The 19,054-nt window shown below is 39.2% G+C and overlaps 1 protein-coding gene across 4 annotated transcripts in view; it reads right to left on the bottom strand.

The window, feature by feature from the left end:
* The window catches only part of LNPEP (leucyl and cystinyl aminopeptidase), a 102,748-nt gene that overhangs the window by 78,380 nt on the left and 5,314 nt on the right, over window positions 1-19,054 (bottom strand). The gene's annotated exons all lie outside the window — the stretch shown is intronic.

Raw genomic sequence — 19,054 nt, 5'->3', positions numbered from 1 at the left:
ATTTTAACACCTCCACCAATAACGTTGGTGATAAAAGTCAACATTCACTGAGGGGTTTAGCACACGCTAATAACAGGCTGGAAACAGCTAAGAAGTTACGAATGTGTCTGGAACCAGAGTGCTTTGTCACTTCCCGTGTAACCTTGAGCAGGTGACTTCGTCTTTCCAAGCCCAGTTTGCTTATCTGTAAAATGGAGATAGTAACAGTGGTCTACCTCACTGAGTTGTGAGAATTAAATGAGACACCATGTAAAATATTTAGAACAGAGCCTAGCACACAGCAAGTACTCAATAATTAGTAGTTTTCTGTATTAAGTAACCAACATTTTACAGGTGTCATCTCATTTAATTTAATCCCCACAACATTCTATGGATGAAGTAAGAGGCAGGGAGGTGAAAGAACTTGCTAGGAAGTGGCACAACCAAGTTTCAAACTCACATTTTTCTCAACTGCAGTAGCTAAACCCTTCAGCTCCATGCGGCATAACTCAAACTAACCCCTTGTGCAGGAACAGGCCCCGTATCTTCACAGGCTTTGATCACAGTCACCTCCAGATCAGAGCTGAAGAACTGAGGTTCAGGATGGCCTCAGAGACGAACACAATTACCACAATGTGTCAGACACTCGTGCTGCGGTTCCCACAGTTCTCTGAGCCACTACTTAGTAGATATTCAGACACTGATCTTGTCCAACTATATTCACTGTGTTACGATTCCATCACAGGCAGTAAGGTGGACTCCCTCCTTCCCCCTGCTCATTATGATTATGAAGTTATCCAAATACAATACAGTGTCTGATCATTTTACTGAACCATTATTGGTTGCTATTTTAGAAAAGTAGAAGCTTTTACGTGGTTCAGTTGCTAAGTCATGTCTGACTCTTTTCGACCCCCTGGCCTGCAGAATGCCAGGCTTCCCTGTCTTTCACCATCTCCCTGAGTTTGCTCAAATTCATGTCCATTGAGTCAATGATGCTCTCTAACTATCTCATCCTCTGCAGCCCTCTGCTCCTTTTGCCTTTGATCTTTCCCAGCACTGGGGTCTTTTCCAGTGAGTAGGCTCTTCACACAAGGTGGCCAAAGTATTGGAGCTTCAGCCTCAGCATCAGTCCTTCCAATGAACATTCAGGGTTGATTTCCTTTAGGATGGACTGGTTTGATCTCCTTGCTGTCCAACGGACTCTCAAGTCTCCTCCAACATCACATTTCAAAAGCATCAATTCTTTGGTTCTCAGCCTTCTTTATGGTCCAACTCTCACATCTGTACATGACTACTGGAAAAATCAGCTTTGATTATACAGACTTCTGTCAGCAAAGTGATGTCTCTGCTTTTTAATATGCTGTCTAGGTTTGTCATAGCTTTTCTTCCAAGGAGCAAGTGTCTTTTAATTTCATGGCTGCAGTCACTGTCAGCAGTGCTTTTGGAGCCCAAAAAATAAAGTCTGTCACTGCTTCCACTTTGTCCTCTTCTATTTACCATGAAGTGATGCTTTCTTAGAGACCCTTTAAACCTATTATGTTTTACAGAGAAAATAATGAACTTTTGTCCAGTCAGCTGGCTAGTAAAAATGACTGGAACCAAAAAGCTTTTTTTTTTTTTTTTTTTTTAATTTTTAAACTTTAACTTCTTTACAGGAAGATGGAAGTGAAACAGTAAGTGAGTTTAACCCACCGAACTGCTCAGCTAAGTTTAGTTCTACCCAAATTCAGCTGGGTGATTTTGAAAACAACCACTTTCTCAGACTTAGAGGAAATGGTTAAGCAACCTCTGAGAAGTCATTTGTTCTTGCACTGTGGTACATATTTTTTTTTAATGAGTCCTTTTTAGGTAATAGAACATCCTAACATTGTCCAAGCACTCATCAACTAAAATAAAAAGTCTACAAGATGCTACAAGTTATTATTCTAATCTAGATATCCTTTTCTTCCTTTAAAAAGCACAAAGAGAACATGCTTCTTAAAAATGAGTTTTTACATTTTACAATAAAATGAATTCTCAATACTTTAAGCCCAAAGAGGAATATAAAAGTCACTGAAAGAAAGAGACAAGCTGACAGTTTGAGACTGAGCAACATGGTTTCATCCTGATCTCAGACAAAACAGAGATCAGACACGACTGAAAAATTACATTTTTAGAGAAATTTCTCATGTCATAATTGTAGTTGATCTTTTGAAAAAATATATCTGCTATTTCTTTTTTTCCCCGTGGTACTAGTTAAATCCTGGTACAGTAAAACATGATAACTAGGGATGAGAGAATCTATAATTACTAATACACACTTTTTCTGGCTAAGTGATGAAACGTTACTAAAATTTTTTAAAAATTTTTGATCAAATATTTCTAATACATTTTGCTACTTTCTGGTCCTCTTACAAAGACCAGACGCAACATATGGTCATCCTTGGGGGAAAATGACTGCACTGAAGCTTGATGGGAAATAGAACTCAGTGTCCTGGATGATAAAAGTACCTTTATAGGAAATAATACCTGCATACCAATATTATCTGCATAATTTGGCCAATTTGCTCAAAAACGCATTTCAATTAACAACAGTTTACAACAAATCATACTCTAATGGATATTTTTTAAACCTATATTTTAGTTTTATTCACTGAACCAAGTTTCACTGTAGCTGTTTACTCCAGCTATTTTTTAGGGGATTAAAAGTTCAGCTGAAGGTCAATATTCATTATGATTCTCATATCAGACAACAAACATTTCTTAAAGGTAAACAGAAATCATTCAATCTGAAACAGAAGAAGAAGAATTGAGAAAAAAAAAAGTGAGGAGTGCCTCAAAGGCACAAAAGAACTAACAACACGTATGTAATTGGAGTCCCAGAATTACAGGGGAAAAAAAAAAAAAACCTGGGCAAAACAATTATCCAAAGAAACCACAGCCCAAAACTTTGTAAATATGGTAAAAGACACAAATTTACAGACTCAAGAAGTTCAATGAACATCAAAAAATATTTAGTCCAAAGAAAACCAAGCGAAGAAACAAACTGCTAGAACCAAAAGTGAAGGAAAACCTGAAACTAGCTGGAAAATAAAAAGCTACATGTTACACCAGGCTCCCCCGTCCCTGGGATTCTCCAGGCAAGAGTACTGGAGTGGGTTGCCATTGCCTTCTCCAATGCATGAAAGTGAAAAGTGAGAGTGAAGTCGCTCAGTCGTGTCCGACTCTTTGCGACCCCATGGACTGCAGCCTACCAGGCTCCCCCGTCCCTGGGATTCTCCAGGCAAGAATACTGGAGTGGGTTGCCATTGCCTTCTCCATCTTACACACAGAGTCACAACAATTCAAATACAATCTTACACACAGAGTCACAACAATTCAAATACAGTGGATTTCTTAACAGTGAAGACCAGAAAACAATAGTCTTTAGTGTTTTTATATACATGGAACCATTATATATGTTTGTGCAATATATATGATAACACATGTTACATATATTACACAAATATATTAGTATCCAAAAGACATACAGAACTCTTACAATTCAAAATAGTGGGCAAAAGATCTGAACAGTCACCTCACAAAAGAAGATGAACTAATGGCAAAAAAAAAAAAAAAAAATGCAAACATGCTGAACTTCATGCCATCAGTAGTCACCAGGGAAGGCCAATTAAAACCACAGATATATCACTACATACTGATCGGATTGGCTAAATTAAAAAGGTTAATCACACTAAATTTTGGCAAGGATGTGAAGAATAAGCATTATCATACACTGCTGATGGAAATGTGAAGTGGTAAAACCAGTTTGGAAACTTGTTGGCAGTTTCTTAAAAAGTTGAAACATACAGCAACCAGAAGACCCAACCAATCAAATCCTAAGTATTTACCCAAGAGAAACAACAAATGCCTACATGAAGACTTTTATTTCAGAAATCAAGGGAGACTTATATTAACCCCGAACTGGAAACAAATGTCCATTAAGACCTGAATGGATAAACAAGTTATAGTATATCCATAAAATGGAATAAAAAATGAATAAAAAAAGGCAAAAATAAATAAAAGGGAACTACTGATATTACTTGGATGAGTCTCAAAACAATTACGCTGAGTGAAAGAACCCAGGCTAAACAACAGTGCATGATTTCATTTATGTAAAATCTGTATAATTCCATTTATATAAAATTCTAGAAAATGTAAATTAATCTATAATGAGAGAAAACAGATTAGTGGTTGCCTAGGAAGGAAGGGAGTATTTTGTTTGGCTTTGACTCTAAGTTTAAAAAATATAACAGCAAGTATCAGGAATATGCACCATTACAGTACTCTGATTTTAATCACACAAAGACCAATCTGAGAGGCTATTCACTTGAACAATTACTGCACACTCTCAGCCTTTGTTCCACAATTATTTCTTGTCCACTTACCCAAAGGAACCATGAAGGTCTTCTGTTAAAAAATACTCCTGACACTATAAACACCAACACAGTGATGGGCTAAATTCTCTATAATGTTAGTAAGTATTTCAAGGTACTTTGAATGAGTAGGTGAGGGATCTTTCACAGAACTCTAGTTCACTTGGCTTAACTCAACATGTAGATGCCAGCGTGTACCTGTTTACATCTCATCACAGTTCATCATATGTCTTATTTGTGGAGTAGGGCAAGAGAAGACAGTTTCTCCCCCCCTACCCACCCATGGGTTTTATTAAGAAATAACTGGCATACATCACTGTATAAATTTAAGGTGTATAGTATGATGTTTTGATTTACACATATTGTGAAATGATTACCACGATAGGTTTAGTTAACATCCATCATCTCATGTAGATGTAATTTTAAAAAAAGAAAAATATGTCTCGTGACGAGCAACTCATAGGATCTACTCTCTCAACAACTTTCCAATCATATAGCAGTCTTAACTACAGTCATCACGTTGCACATTACACCCACAGTACTTATTTACCTTACAAACGGAAGTTTGTATCTTTTGTCCACTTTCTCCAACTTCCCCTCCGAAACCCTCACCTCTGATAACCACAAATCTGATCTCTTTGAGTTTGATGTGTGTTTGTGCACGGGTTTTTGTTGTTTTTTTTTTTAAAGATTCCATATATAAGTGAGATCATACAAAATATGTCTTTCTCTGACTTCTTTCACCTAGCCTCTAGGTCCATTCATGTTGTTGCAAATTGTAGGATGTCCTCTTTTTATGGCTGAATAATATTCCATTGTGTGTGTGCGTATACACACATACATATAGGTACATATATTATATGCATATATACATACATACATGTGCACACACACACACACACACACTCCACAACTTCTTTATCCATTCATCCACAGAAGAACATTTAGGGTGTTTTTCGCGTCTTCACAATTATAAATAATGCTGCTGTGAACATAGGCGTGCAGATATTTTTTGAAGGGCAAGACAATTTAAGTAGATCAATCCCAGTCATTCACAGCCCCAAAGAACCCAGAGGGGAAAAGAGGGTTGATTCTAGTTCTCTTAAAGGTCTAGATCATTTTATAGCAGGACAGGCATGGGACAAAGGATTTTCTATTATTCAATAGATCAGGACAAGTAGAAAAAAAATAATTGAACTTATAAACTTATAGGCCTTTAGTTCATCAAAATTAAAGTAAGTCTAAGAATTCACCAAAGGACTCAGAAGATAAATGATATACCCATATTATTGAATGTTGGAGGCAGAGGGTTTTGGGAAAGAGCTTGTTAAAACCCCGAGTGCCCATCAACATACAACTAGTTTAAGAAGATGTGGTGGATACACACACACATATATATATATTACTTAGTCATAAAAAAGAATGAAATATTGCCATTTGCAGCAACATGAGTGGGTCTGAAGAACATCATACTTAGTGAAGTAAGTCAGACAGTGAAAGACACGTATTACATATCATTCACATGTGGAATCTAAAAAATAACACAAATGAATCTATTTACAAATCGGAAACAGACTCACAGACATAGGAGACAAATTTATGATTACTGAAAAGGAAAAGGGAGGATGGGAACAGGGATAAATTAGGAGTATGGGATTAAGAGACATACATGACTACATAACACAGATAAACTACAGGATTTACTGCATGGCACAGGGAACGATACTTGGTATCTTATAATAACCTATAATAGAAAATAATCAGAAATGTGTATATACGTGTGTATGTATACATATTAAAAGATGCCTGCTCCTTGGAAGGAAAGTTATGACCAACCTGGACAGCACATTAAAAAGCAGAGACATTACTTTGCCAACAAAGGTCCATCTAGTCAAGGTTATGGTTTTTCCAGTGGTCATGTATGGATGTGAGAGTTGGACTATAAAGAAAGCGGAGTGCTGAAGAATTGATGCTTTTGAACTGTGGTGTTGGAGAAGACTCTTGAGAGTCCCTTGGACTGCAAGGAGATCCAACCAGTCCATCCTTAAGGAGATCAGTCCTGGGTGTTCAATGGAAGGACTGATGTTGAAGCTGAAACTCCAATACTTTGGCCACCTCATGCGAAGAGCTGACTCATTTGAAAAGACCCTGATGCTGGGAGGGATTGGGGGCTGGAGGAGAAGGGGACAACAGAGGATGAGACGGTTGGATGGCATCACCGACTCAATGGACATGGGTTTGGGTGGACTCTGGGAGTTGGTAATGGACAGGATGGCCTGGCGTGCTGCGGTTCATGGGGTCACAAAGAGTCAGACACGACTGAGCGACTGAACTGAACTGAACGGATGTATACATACATAACGTAATCACTTTGCTGCATACAATATTGTAAACCAACTATACTTCAGTAAATAGGCCTGGCAGGAACTAATATGTGTAAAATGACTGCTGCAAGTAGAACATCACAGTTTGGCAACTGTCAAAAAATAACGATAAAGTCGTTTTTATTTTTTAATAATAAAGAAGAAAACCTTTCAGGTATAAACACAGAACAGATTAAAAAATCAGTAATTATTTTTAAAGCTAATTTAAGAATTTTAAATAATTCTGTCTTCCCGAGCTTACAACTATCCAGAGATGAAATAAATGACTGTAGAATATTCAGATAACAAAGGCATCTGATGTGTGGTTTGTCAGATATGCCTGGCTAGGCCATTTCCTTCTCCTGTGACCTAGATCTTGCTTCAGAAACTCGCTACCCAATTCCAACGGCTCCACTTTCTACCTTGTATAAAAGGTATTCCTAAGATATTCCTCTCCAGTCTCTACCGAAGACAGGTTTAACGTGCAGAGTAACAGTTCTCGAGATGCAGTACGGGTACCACTGGGAATTTCTGATACTCTCTCAGCAGGTCTTCAAGGGTAAAACTATTTTCATAATCAAATGTTATTTCAGTTTTCACACTCATTCTCTCATGAGTGTACCATGGAGATTTCCCTAGCCTATATGACACTTTATATAACACACTGAACACAGAAGCAAATCTAAAAATCCAGTTGTATTCTATTCTGGCAGACATTAAAAAAAATTGCAACAATGCAAAATAATGCCTCTCACTAATATTTCTGTTTTGGGAAATTAAATATGTTGTTTATGTTAATATGTAAAAGGTTTTCGTTGTCATTATGAAAAATATTAATATTTTTTAAAAAATCTTTCAGTGTTAATCTCTAACACAGTGAGTATTGAGAGATATAATCCACATAAACAAAAGCTCTTAGGGGTCCACAATAATTTTTTAGAGTATAAAAGGGGTCCTAGACTAAAAAGTTTAAGAAGAGTAACACTGCCTTCAAAGATGAAGAAAAAAATCCCCAAACTCTTCAGACATCTTGCATCTTCAAGCATGCAAGTCTCAGTATACTGCTGGAAAAAGCACACGGAGTAAACACATACAGTAAGGAAAGTGCAGAAGGTCTGAATCACTCCAAAGGAGGGCAGGAAGGGACATGGGGTTTTAGACTACCCTGGATTCCTGGGTTCAAAAAAAAAAAAAATCTTGAATTTAACTACATATGCTCATTTGAGCATCCTCAGGTAGGAATGTAGCCTTTAATAATTTGTCCCTGTGAAAAAACACAGTCTTCTTCACGTGATGGTGTACAGGATTATCCAAAGTGAAGGTGGCCCGTGATGGACTGAGCAGTTCCTCCCGCCGTCCCCAGCTTCATATACTGGAGCACAGATCCCCAGTGAGATGTGTTGGGAGATAGGGCCTTTAAGGAGGTAATTAAAGTGAAATGAGGTCATAGGAGCAGGGCTGAAAGGACTGGCGTTCTTATAAGGGGAAGACACAGAGCTCCCTCTGTACGTGCAGAAGAAAGGCCACGCGAGGACACAGCAAGGAGGCCAGCATCTATCTGCAAGCCAGGAAGAGCCTCTCACCAGAAACCAACCACGCCAGCACCTTCCACTTGAACTCCTAACCTTCACACTCTCAGAAAATTTCTGCTAAGCTACCCAGTCTGTGGGACTTTAGACACCCCGTCTGTGGTACCCTGCCTGCATACTGTTTCCATATGAGCATCCATAAATATACCGAGTAAGAGGGTGAAAATGGGAGAAGGAGACACTGAATAGATACCTGCAGCTCACACACCATAACTGATGCTATGTGGACACTAAGGAAATGTTGAAGTGTTGTTATTCTCAAGATGTCACCTACTTTTTTTTTCTTTTTCTCCTTTGATTAGTGTCAGGACAGAAACAACCACATTTTTTTCCTATTGGTTAGTGTCAGGTCTAAAATTCATGCTTTCATATCTCAGTTCATACTGTAACTAACTCATACAGTTAGCTATTATGTTAAGAGAGCCCCACCTCTCAATGGCTCTAAGATTGACAGCTATGATACGGTTTCACCTCCTTTACTCTTTCCATGAGGGTCACAGGAAGGCTTATGCAAGACCCGTTCATGCCTCTTACCAATCCAGGAAATTCCTTTTTTTTTTTAAAGTCAAATCTAACTGGCTTGGGAATTGTTTCAGAGGCTCTCTAACGAAGGGCAAAATACCCCAGTGGCAGGTCGGTCAGCAGGCCCTACAGCCCTGCAGGAAAAGAAACTCATTTAACTGAACCACTGTGGTCTCAAATCCATAGCAGCTCTCCAGCTGTGAGAAAGGCCCAGCAGATGAAAAGGATGAGGGAGGAAAATGTTGGATCAGTCTTACATTTTGATTTTAAAAATGCTTCAGAGTAAGAGACTCGCTCCCTCTCAGCATCGTCTTTCCTCAAACACAGAGACCATGTCTCATTTGGCACTATCTTCCCTGTACAAAGCACATTCACAGTAAGTGCTGAAACACAGCAAGTGCTCAAAATGCATTTCAGTGGTAAGGGAAGCTGAATGAAAATTGATAAGAATATTCAAAAAAAAGTGACTTGAAATTACTCTGTTATAGAGATATTTATAGAAAAAGGAGAGGCACTGAAATTCAATGTTACTTGAAAAAAAATTTAAAAACCCTCTAAATTAAAAGAGCACAGGGACAACCCAGAGGGATAGAGCGGGGTGGAGGTGGGAGGGGGGCTCAGGATGGGGGGACACATGTATACCTACGACCGATTCATGTTGATATATGGCAAAAACCATCAAAAGTATTATATGGTAATTATCCTCCAATCAAAATAATTTTTTTAAAAGAAAAAAGAGCACAAAGCAAAGTTCTTATCTAAATGTTTTAGAGGTTGTCTGATGTAATATTAGTTTCAGATTAACATTTACTGAACTAATACATAGGAAGCACCACATTAGATGCAAACTCTGCTGCTGCTGCTGCTAAGTCGCTTCAGTCATGTCTGACTCTGTGTGATCCCATAGATGGCAGCCCACCAGGCTCCCCCGTCCCTGGGATTCTCCAGGCAAGAACACTGGAGTGGGTTGCCATTTCCTTCTCCAAACTCTAGTAGGAACCAAATACAAGAAAACTGTGTTTTTATCTGTTAAACATAACTGATGGTTCCTGGCTGAACAAGCATGTACGTTCTTCACACAGAACTTGAAATGTGGTTTGAACCACTGAGAAAACGAACCCTAGACAAGTGGTATTTCTGCTTTCATAACATACCTTATACTTCTGTGAGCATCCCTGGGAATAAATGTGGACGCCGATAACTTACTCCTGTGGGAAAACGCTATCTTCTTAACCCTGAGGCATCCCAGGGGCAATTACAGCTCACAGTGAGGAATTCCTCCACTCTGTTCCCATGCAGTCCACTCACGTGGCCACCAAACACTCTAAGTATTATTCCTTACATCGTTCACCTTGCTGTTTGATGAAAATCACTACCTTCTATGTTTCAGAAGTTCAAAATATTGTCCTTACGAGAAAAAACAGATAAAAACTATGTTTCAGAAGTTCAAAATATTGTCCTTACGAGAAAAAACAGATAAAAACAGATCTAGAGACTCCTGGCAGGGATGAAGTAAGGAGGTAACTGCCATAATTCAAAATAGATTCTCAGAGCCAAAAGCTGCTGCCAAGTTACATTTAGTTAGCAAAAAAATAACAGTAAAATAAGTGTCACAGTCACTAGCAGAAATACAAATTCACTAGTAAAACCAGCTTCTTAGTACGCTTCCTGTGAGGATACATAACAACATAGGTATGAACTTAAATACCTATTAAACTATAGACATCTTTGTTTGCATTCCTGACGTCTATGATATACACAGGCTTCACTGTCAGTAAATGAAGTTCCCTTATCCTATACTCTCATGCTAACACTATGCCCTCTATGCCCTTTTGGTCTTTAATTCCTCACTATTTCAACCCCCACCTAATAGATTAAAAAAAAAAAAAATATATATATATATATATATATATATATATTTATAAAACACCTAAGACTGAATGAAACAAGTTCTACTTGTACGAATAATGAGGTGTTATGTATAACATTTGCCTGCAGGAACCGGAAAAACACACCTAAGCCAGAATTAAACAGGATGTAGAAATGAACAGGTCTTCTCTCTTAGACAACACTTCCCTGAAAGTGTCACAAATGTGTAATCATTATTAATAAATATGAATTGGAAAGAATCCTCTCCTATAGTAGCCTCAAGTCTTTAATGTTACTAAAACAAGATGTAAGAAATACATGTTCCCCAATTTTCAAAATCTCACTATGGCTGGAATATGCCAAGTGAAAGTGAAAGTCGCTCAGTCTTGTCGGACTCTGCGACCCCATGGACTGTGTAGTCCATGGAATTCTCCAGGCCAGAATACTGGAGTGGGTAGCCTTTCCCTTCTCCAGGGGATCTTCCCTACCAAGGGATCGAACCCAGGTCTCCCGCATTGCAGGTGGATTCTTCACCAGCTGAGCCACCAGGGAAGCCCGGAATATGCCAAACCACCCCCCATATCTTAAACTTCGGTGAATATAAGAAAATGTTTTGAGTTACTGTACACATTTTAGTGTTTTATCTAAAGATATTAAAACCTCTTGGTAACATCCTTAGATAAGAATCACAGAACTAGTGAGTGAGGAGCCAGGATTTAAAAGGAGCGGTCTGACTGCTCTTCATCATTACAACATACTACACAGTAGTCTTACAAAATGAGGTAGATTCACGGAGAGATCTCTAAAATGAAAAAATAAAAGTACAAACCAAATGTATCTAAGGAAAGTGGTGTGGGATGGGACCTGGCCTTCTCAAAGTCTGAAAGTTTTTGAAGGGCATGTACTGATTTGTGCATCTGTATACCTTAAAAAAAAAAAAAAATTAACTCTGCTAGAATATAAGCTCCTCAAAGGCAGAGACCATTCTGCATTCATAGTTGTACTCCAACTTTAAGAATAAAGCTTGGAACAAGTAAGCATACGGTGAAGGTATTTATTTGAAGAGGGTTATCTTTTTAGAAAGAGAGAAGTAGGAATGTATCAAACACTAATTTAAAAAATACTTGTTAATTGAGGCAGTTTAAAACAGTATGCAAGAAAATCTGTACTCAAACATTCACAGTCTTCTCTGACCCACTCCTGACTCCCCAGTAGAAGAACGCAGCAAGGAGACATGGAAAACTAATTTTGGTTTGTTATATTTTTAGTCTTGGGTGATAAAAATAAGAGATGAAGAAAAACTGTGAGCATGATGTAAACAGGAAAAAATCCAAAATGAAATTAAAAAGGAAAATAATAACAAAAAAAGAGAAGACAGTAATTGAGTAGGTTTGAAGCCCATCACTACCTGGTTTCAATAAAACAGAATTAAGCTCAAAGCACTCATCTTCCACAAAGGTTTTGTCCTATATATTTCTGCATTTATTTTCTCTGGTTGCTATCCATTAATATACAACCAAGAGAAAACAGAAAATTTATAATAATTTACAAGGTTATAATAACCACCATTTAGTTCTACTGAAAAGCCAGCACTCAAAAATATTTGTCAGTTCCACATCGGAAATAATCTAGTTAAACAACTCTGGCTTAGAGGACACCAAAAAGCATCAAGTTATCAGTGTAACATCATATTCCATGGACTGAAAACACAGACCAACAGTTCAGCATATGAAGAGTAATTAGTTCCTTTATCCTTCTATTTATTATTATGACAATGATCAGATTCACATAAAGATATGTCATTGTGGTCACTTAAAAGTTAACCAATATCCTTGTGGAGAAAAATATTATTATTTTAGTTTAATTTTCAATTTTCTTTTCCTTTTCTAGGCTGCTGCTGCTAAGTCGCTTCAGTTGTGTCCGACTCTATGTGACCCCATTGATGGCAGCCCACCAGGTTCCCCCATCCCTGGGATTCTCCAGGCAAGAACAGTGGAGTGGGTTGCCATTTCCTTTTCCAATGCAGGAAAGTGAAAAGTGAAAGTGAAGTTGCTCAGTCGTGTCCGACTCTTAGCGACCCCATGGACTGCAGCCCACCAGGCTCCTCCATCTATGGGATTTTCCAGGCAAGAGTACTGGAGTGGGGTGCCATTGCCTTCTCCGTTTTCTAGGCTAACTTATTTTATCCTAATATTTATATTTGTATCAAACTTGTTCCCCAATCAAACATAATCTTTATTTTACAAAATGTTTCTAAAAATCTTTCCTCATAACAAAGGTCCCACAGTCCTTGACAATCCTCAAGGTACCTCTTTGAGAGACTTAGCTATAAAAAGTAATTGAAAATGTCAATGATGACTAAATATTTATGTTCATTAATCTCTCAGGCAAAGTCACAAACCTTATAAGATCTAAAGTTAAAAAGCTTGTTTTTAATTTCAACTACCTAAATGTTGTTTCAAAAAATATTAACTGCATTTAATTCCTTATTTTAAAAATGGCATTAGGCATAAGAAACACCTCTGAGTGATTTAACAGAGAACGCATATCACTGCATGAGATTTGCAGAAGAAATTTATAAGAACTCTAATGTTCTTATAAACATTGCCTGTGAGTTAGAGAATACCTCAGTTGGTGAATAAATCTGCTAGACATGATCTCAGATGGATTTGAACTAATACTTACTTTGCTGATATTTCTCTGAAATATTTTTCCATCAGACTGATAAAACACAAGGTAAATGAAAGGACCAAATCTATAGCAAAAACTTTGCCATGAAAATACAACTTACTGAGGATCAATTTGATTTTCATTAACCTATTTAAAAAAAAATAGTGATTATAAATCAGGGACTGAAACCACATTTTTTCTACCAATAGTCATTGTCACTCGATTAACTGTCAAGAAAAGATTCTATGCATGAATTCTTCAAGTCTTTATCTCAATAGCATCCCACTGTAATGAACAAGCACACCCAAGGCTAGCCACACTTTAGTGAACATGTGCTTCAGTTCATGTCAGTTCAGTTCAGTCACTCAGTCGTGTCCAAGTCTTTGTGACCCCATGGACTGCAGCACGCCAAGCTCCGCCCCCCACCCCAACCATCACCAACTCCTGGAGTTTACTCCAACTCATGTCCATCAAGTCAGTGATGCCGTCCAACCATCTCATCCTCTGTCATCCCCTTCTCCTCCTGCCCTCAATCTTTCCCAGCATCAGGGTCTTTTCTAAGTCAGCTCTTTGCATCAGGTGGCCAAAGTATTGGAGTTTCAGCTTCAACATCAGTCCTTCCAATGAACACCCAGGACTGATCTCCTTTAGGATGGACTGGTTGGATCTCCTTGCAGTCCAATGGGCTCTCAAGAGTCTTCTCCAACACCACAATTTGAAAGCATCAATTCTTCAGCACTCAGCTTTCTTTACAGTTCAGCTCTCACATCCATACTGGAAAAACCATAGCCTTGACTAGACGGACCTTTGTGGGGGAAGTAATGTCTCTGCTTTTCCATATGCTGTCTAGGTTGGTCATAACTTTCCTTCCAAGAAGACCTTCCTTCCTACATTGAATTATTCTTCTGTGTGCTTCCTCTAAACAAAAAGTTACGAAGTCTCTGGGAAGCCTGTATGAATGCTGATCGAAGTGAGGTTGCTATTTTAAATGGCAATGCATTTCTTATTTCCCCAAACACTCAACACTCTATGCTCAGTCTGAGTTGTTTTCTTAATCTAGGCATCAAATCTACATACTAAAAGGACAGTATCAGTGGCCCAAAAGGTTTAGGTACTAAGCATTTAAAAAGCAGAAAAACTACTGCTAAAAGTATAATGGGAAACCAGCCCAAACTTATGGGCATCAACTTGATATACCCAGGATACCCATCAAGTCCCAGTGGCCTTACTTAACCCTTTTGACAATTATGGGACAAGAAGAAACCAGACAAATGTAATACTACTTGTCTTCAAACCACACTTAGCTCTCTTTAATCACTCCCACTAAACTCCATTTCTCCATCAAAGAGAACTCTGAAATGGTGTAATGGTGTTGAAGTGATGAGTATTCTAACAACTGTTTTAAATCTTATAAAATAACAATTTCAGTTGTGAGGAATACCATGACCCAAACCTTCCTGCCCACCAGAAAGTTCCTCTATGGCACCGAAGGACACCCGAGGCAGTTGAATCTGGCAAACAGACAAAAGGGGCTGCCACACAGCCCAGGCATCATCTGCTTGTGAGATCCAGGGAGCAAAGAAACACACCCAATCCTCAGGGGTCCAGTTCTCTCACTGGATTTCCCATTCTCCTGTTCTCCCAGCTTACGAAGCTCTCTCCCCTGTTAGAAACATCGGAACACCTCCTTAAACACCCTTCTTCCCAGATCACCGGCTTTGGCCTCCCCAAATAGCACAGAGGCCTGGAGAAGACTCTTGACCATCTAATCCCGTCATCTACAGAAGTCCAGACAATTGGCCGGAGTTCTGTTTTGATGACCACACTCTTGAACTATGTGGCAGAAAAGCCTGGGATGACATTCATTAAGGAAAAGAGCTTCAGAGGGTCTTCGACAGTTGAACTTGATTCTGCACTGTTTTTTCAAATTCCCCTTGGAAGACTCAATTTTCTTTATTTGGAACTGATTTCCTCCTAGTCTTTTTTAGATGCGAAGGTTGGATTTTTTTTTTTTTTAATTGATTCATTGTTCTACCGTAAGCATCGGTACAAAGGTGAGTCAAAAGCAGTCAATAAAGAATAGCGACTGCCACCATGATCATCCCATGGTGGGTCAATGAGTCACTAGCCTTCTTTATAGTTTCTTCTTCTTGAGATCTGAAACATTCAGGAAAGCGAACAACACTAACTTACAAGCAACTGTGACTTTTCTGACTAGAAAAATACACAGTATGATTAAACTCATGGCAAATGTTTTTTTGCCATCCCTCAAACGCCAGCCTTAACTCATTTATCCCCTCTCTCCTCAATTCCTTTTGTCCAACCAGACCCACCTGCTTCACCTTTACAAGCCCAACTCTTGCCTTTCAGCCTCACACAAGAGTGTCCTACTCTCCAGAAGAGATTCATTTCTAAGCCAAAGACTTGCAAGGGTCAAGGTATTGACCATTTTGCCTTTTCGATTCCTCCTTACCTTAAATCTCCATATACCGCTCATCTTCATGACTAATTCTCCTAAATCCCGATTTCCCCTTAAGATCTTTGGATTCAGAGTCTTACAGGCACTCCCAGGAATAATCACAAACAGATTACAATAGTGAATCGGGTTACAGGAGAATCCTGACTACTCTTTCATAGACACAGAAACCCATATCTATTGCACAGAAATACCAGGGCAATGAGCAGCCTTCTCTATAAAAACCGCTAGATAAAAACGGAGCTGAACCACCGTGGGCTCCAGAATTTTCCTCATTTTTCATTCCTACTTTTCTGTGAATACTCTTAAAGGGTACAAATCCAGGAATTCAAATTAAAAAAACACTGTTTCTCAGGTCGCTCCAAAATTATGGAAAGGTGTAGTAGCATTAGCTCCAGCTCCAACCTCCTACAGTTTTCAAGACATGAGGTAACTAATTAACAGAATATGGCTGCACTGTCCTCACTTCAAGTGCCAAGAACCACAGGCTTGATCCAGCTCCATCCCAACTTCTGGGGTAATTGTGGCTAGACTTCTCTGTATTTCAATCTCCTAATGTTTTCACAGAGAGGGTCAGAATGCTGCTGTTTCCTAACAGGAGTGTTAATCAATAGAAATGTAAACTTACTGCTGACAAATGTTATATGAACAGGTTACAAAGACAATCGAACACTGATAAATACGATTTTTGACAACGTGGTCACAATATTCTCTGGACTCCAGAGAAAGCTTGAAGAAAAAAAAAAGTATCTCTTTAAGAATACTTGCCCTGAGGAAGTACTCTGCCTGTACCTTGAGACCAGAGCTCTCCTGATCACTTATCTAGACCATCTCTAATCCTGAAAACAAAAGGGAAAAAAAGAGGAACAAAGCCTTTTAAAATCTTATTCCAACCATTGTTTAAAACTAGTGAATTTTGTGAGCTTCCCTGGTGGCTCAGTTGGTAAACAATCTGCCTGCAATGCAAGAGACCTGAGTCTGATTCCTGGGTAGGGAAGATCCCCTGGAGAAGGGAATGGCAACCCACTTCAGTATTCCAGCCTGAAGAATTCCATGGACAGAGGACCCTAGTGGGCTACAGTCCATGAGGTCACAAAGAGTTGGACACAACTGAGCAACTTTCACTTTATTCACTTTATTCATTTATTTAATAATTAGAAAACTGTCCCAAGTTTTACTGCTTTTTTAACTTCCATATTCTATTATTTTCATATTAGCATGAAAACAAGACTAGACTATTCCCTTTCTTTTCTCTTATTGAGGTTCAGTTCAGTTGCCCAGTCATGTCCGATTCTTTGCAACCTCATGGACTGCAGCACGCCAGGCCTCCCTGTCCATCACCAACTCCCAGAGCTTACTCAAACTCATGTCCATCGAGTCAGTGATGCCATCCAACCATCTCATCCTCTGTTATCCCCTTCTCCTCCCGCCTTCAATCTTTCCCAGCATCAGGGTCTTTTCAAATGAGTCAGTTCTTCTCATCAGGTGGCCAAAGAGTTTCAGCTTTAGCATCAGTCCTTCCAATAAACACCCAGGACTGATCTCCTTTAGGATGGACTGGTTTGATATCCTTGTAGTCCAAGGGACTCTCAAGAGTCTTCTCCAACACCACAGTTCGAAAACATCAATTCTTCGGTGGTCAGCTTTCTTTAGACTTCAACTCTCACATCCATCCATGACTACTGGAAAAACCACAGCCTTGACTAGACAGACTTTTTTGGACAAAGTAATGTCTCTGCTTTTTAATATGCTGTCTAGGTTGGTCATCGCTTTTCTTCCAAGAAGCAAGTGTCTTTTAATTTCATGGCTGCAGTCACCATCTGCAGTGATTTTGGAGCCCCCCAAAATAAAGTCTCTTTCCATTGTTTCCCCAACTATTTGCCATGAAGTAATGGGATCAGATGCCATGATCTTAGTTTTCTGAATGTTGAATTTTAAGCCAACTTTTTCACTCTCCTCTTTCACTTTCATCAAGAGTCTCTTCATTTCTTCTTCGCTTTCTGCCATATGGGTGGTGTCATCTGCATATCTGAGGTTACTGATATTTCTCCCAGCAATCTTGATTCCAGCTTGTGCTTCGTCCAGCCCGGCATTTCACATGATGTACTCTGCATACAAGTTAAATAAGCAGGGTGACAATATACAGCCTTGATGACTCCTTTCCCGATTTGGAACCAGTCTGTTGTTCCATGTCCAATTCTAGCTGTTGCTTCTTGACCTACATACAGATTTCTCAGGAGGCAGGTCTGGTGGTCTGGTATTCCCATCTCTTTCAGAATTTTCCACAGTTTGTGGTGATCCACACAGTCAAAGTCTTTGGTGTAGTCAATAAAGCAGAAGTAGATGTTTTTCTGGAACTCTCTTGCTTTTTTGATGATCCAGTGGATGTTGGCAATTTGATCTCTGGTTCCTCTGCCTTTTCTAAATCCAGCTTGAACCTCTGAAGTTCACGGTTCATGTACTGTTGAAGCCTGGCTTGGATAATTTTGAACATAACTTGGCTAGCGTGTGAGATGAATGCAATTCTGCAGTAGTTTGAACATTCTTTGGCATTGCCTTTCTTTGGGATTGGAATGAAAACTGACCTTTTCCAGTCCTGTGGCCACTGCTGAGTTTTCCAGATTTGCTGGCATACTGACTGCAGCACTTTCACAGCATCATCTTTTAGGACTTGAAATAGCTCAACTGGAATTCCATCACCTCCACTAGCTTTGTTCATAGTGATGAACTATGAAGGCCCACTTGACTTCATATTCCAGGATGTCTGGCTCAAGGTGAGCGATCACACCATTGTGATTATCTTGGTCATTAAGATCTTTTTGTACAGTTCTGTGAATTCTTGCCACCTCTTCTTAATATCTTCTGCTTCTGTTAGGTCCATACCATTTCTGTCCTTTACTGTGCTTATCTTTGCATGAAATGTTCCCTTGGTATCTCTAATTTTCTTGAAGAGATCTCTGCTGCTGCTGCTGCTAGGTAGCTTCAGTTGTGTCCGACTCTGTGCAACCCCATAGATGGCAGCCCACCAGGCTCCCCCGTCCCTGGGATTCTCCAGGCAAGAACACTGGAATGGGTTGCCATTTCCTTCTCCAATGCAGGAAAGTGAAAAGTGAAAGTGAAGTCGCTCAGTTGTAACTGACTCGTAGTGACCCCATGAACTGCAGCCTGCCAGGCTCCTCCATCCATGGGATT

This window comes from Bos taurus, chromosome 7 (assembly GCF_002263795.3).
Source record: "Bos taurus isolate L1 Dominette 01449 registration number 42190680 breed Hereford chromosome 7, ARS-UCD2.0, whole genome shotgun sequence".
Lineage (NCBI taxonomy): Eukaryota > Metazoa > Chordata > Mammalia > Artiodactyla > Bovidae > Bos > Bos taurus.
This window is presented reverse-complemented; position numbering and strand designations above follow the sequence as displayed.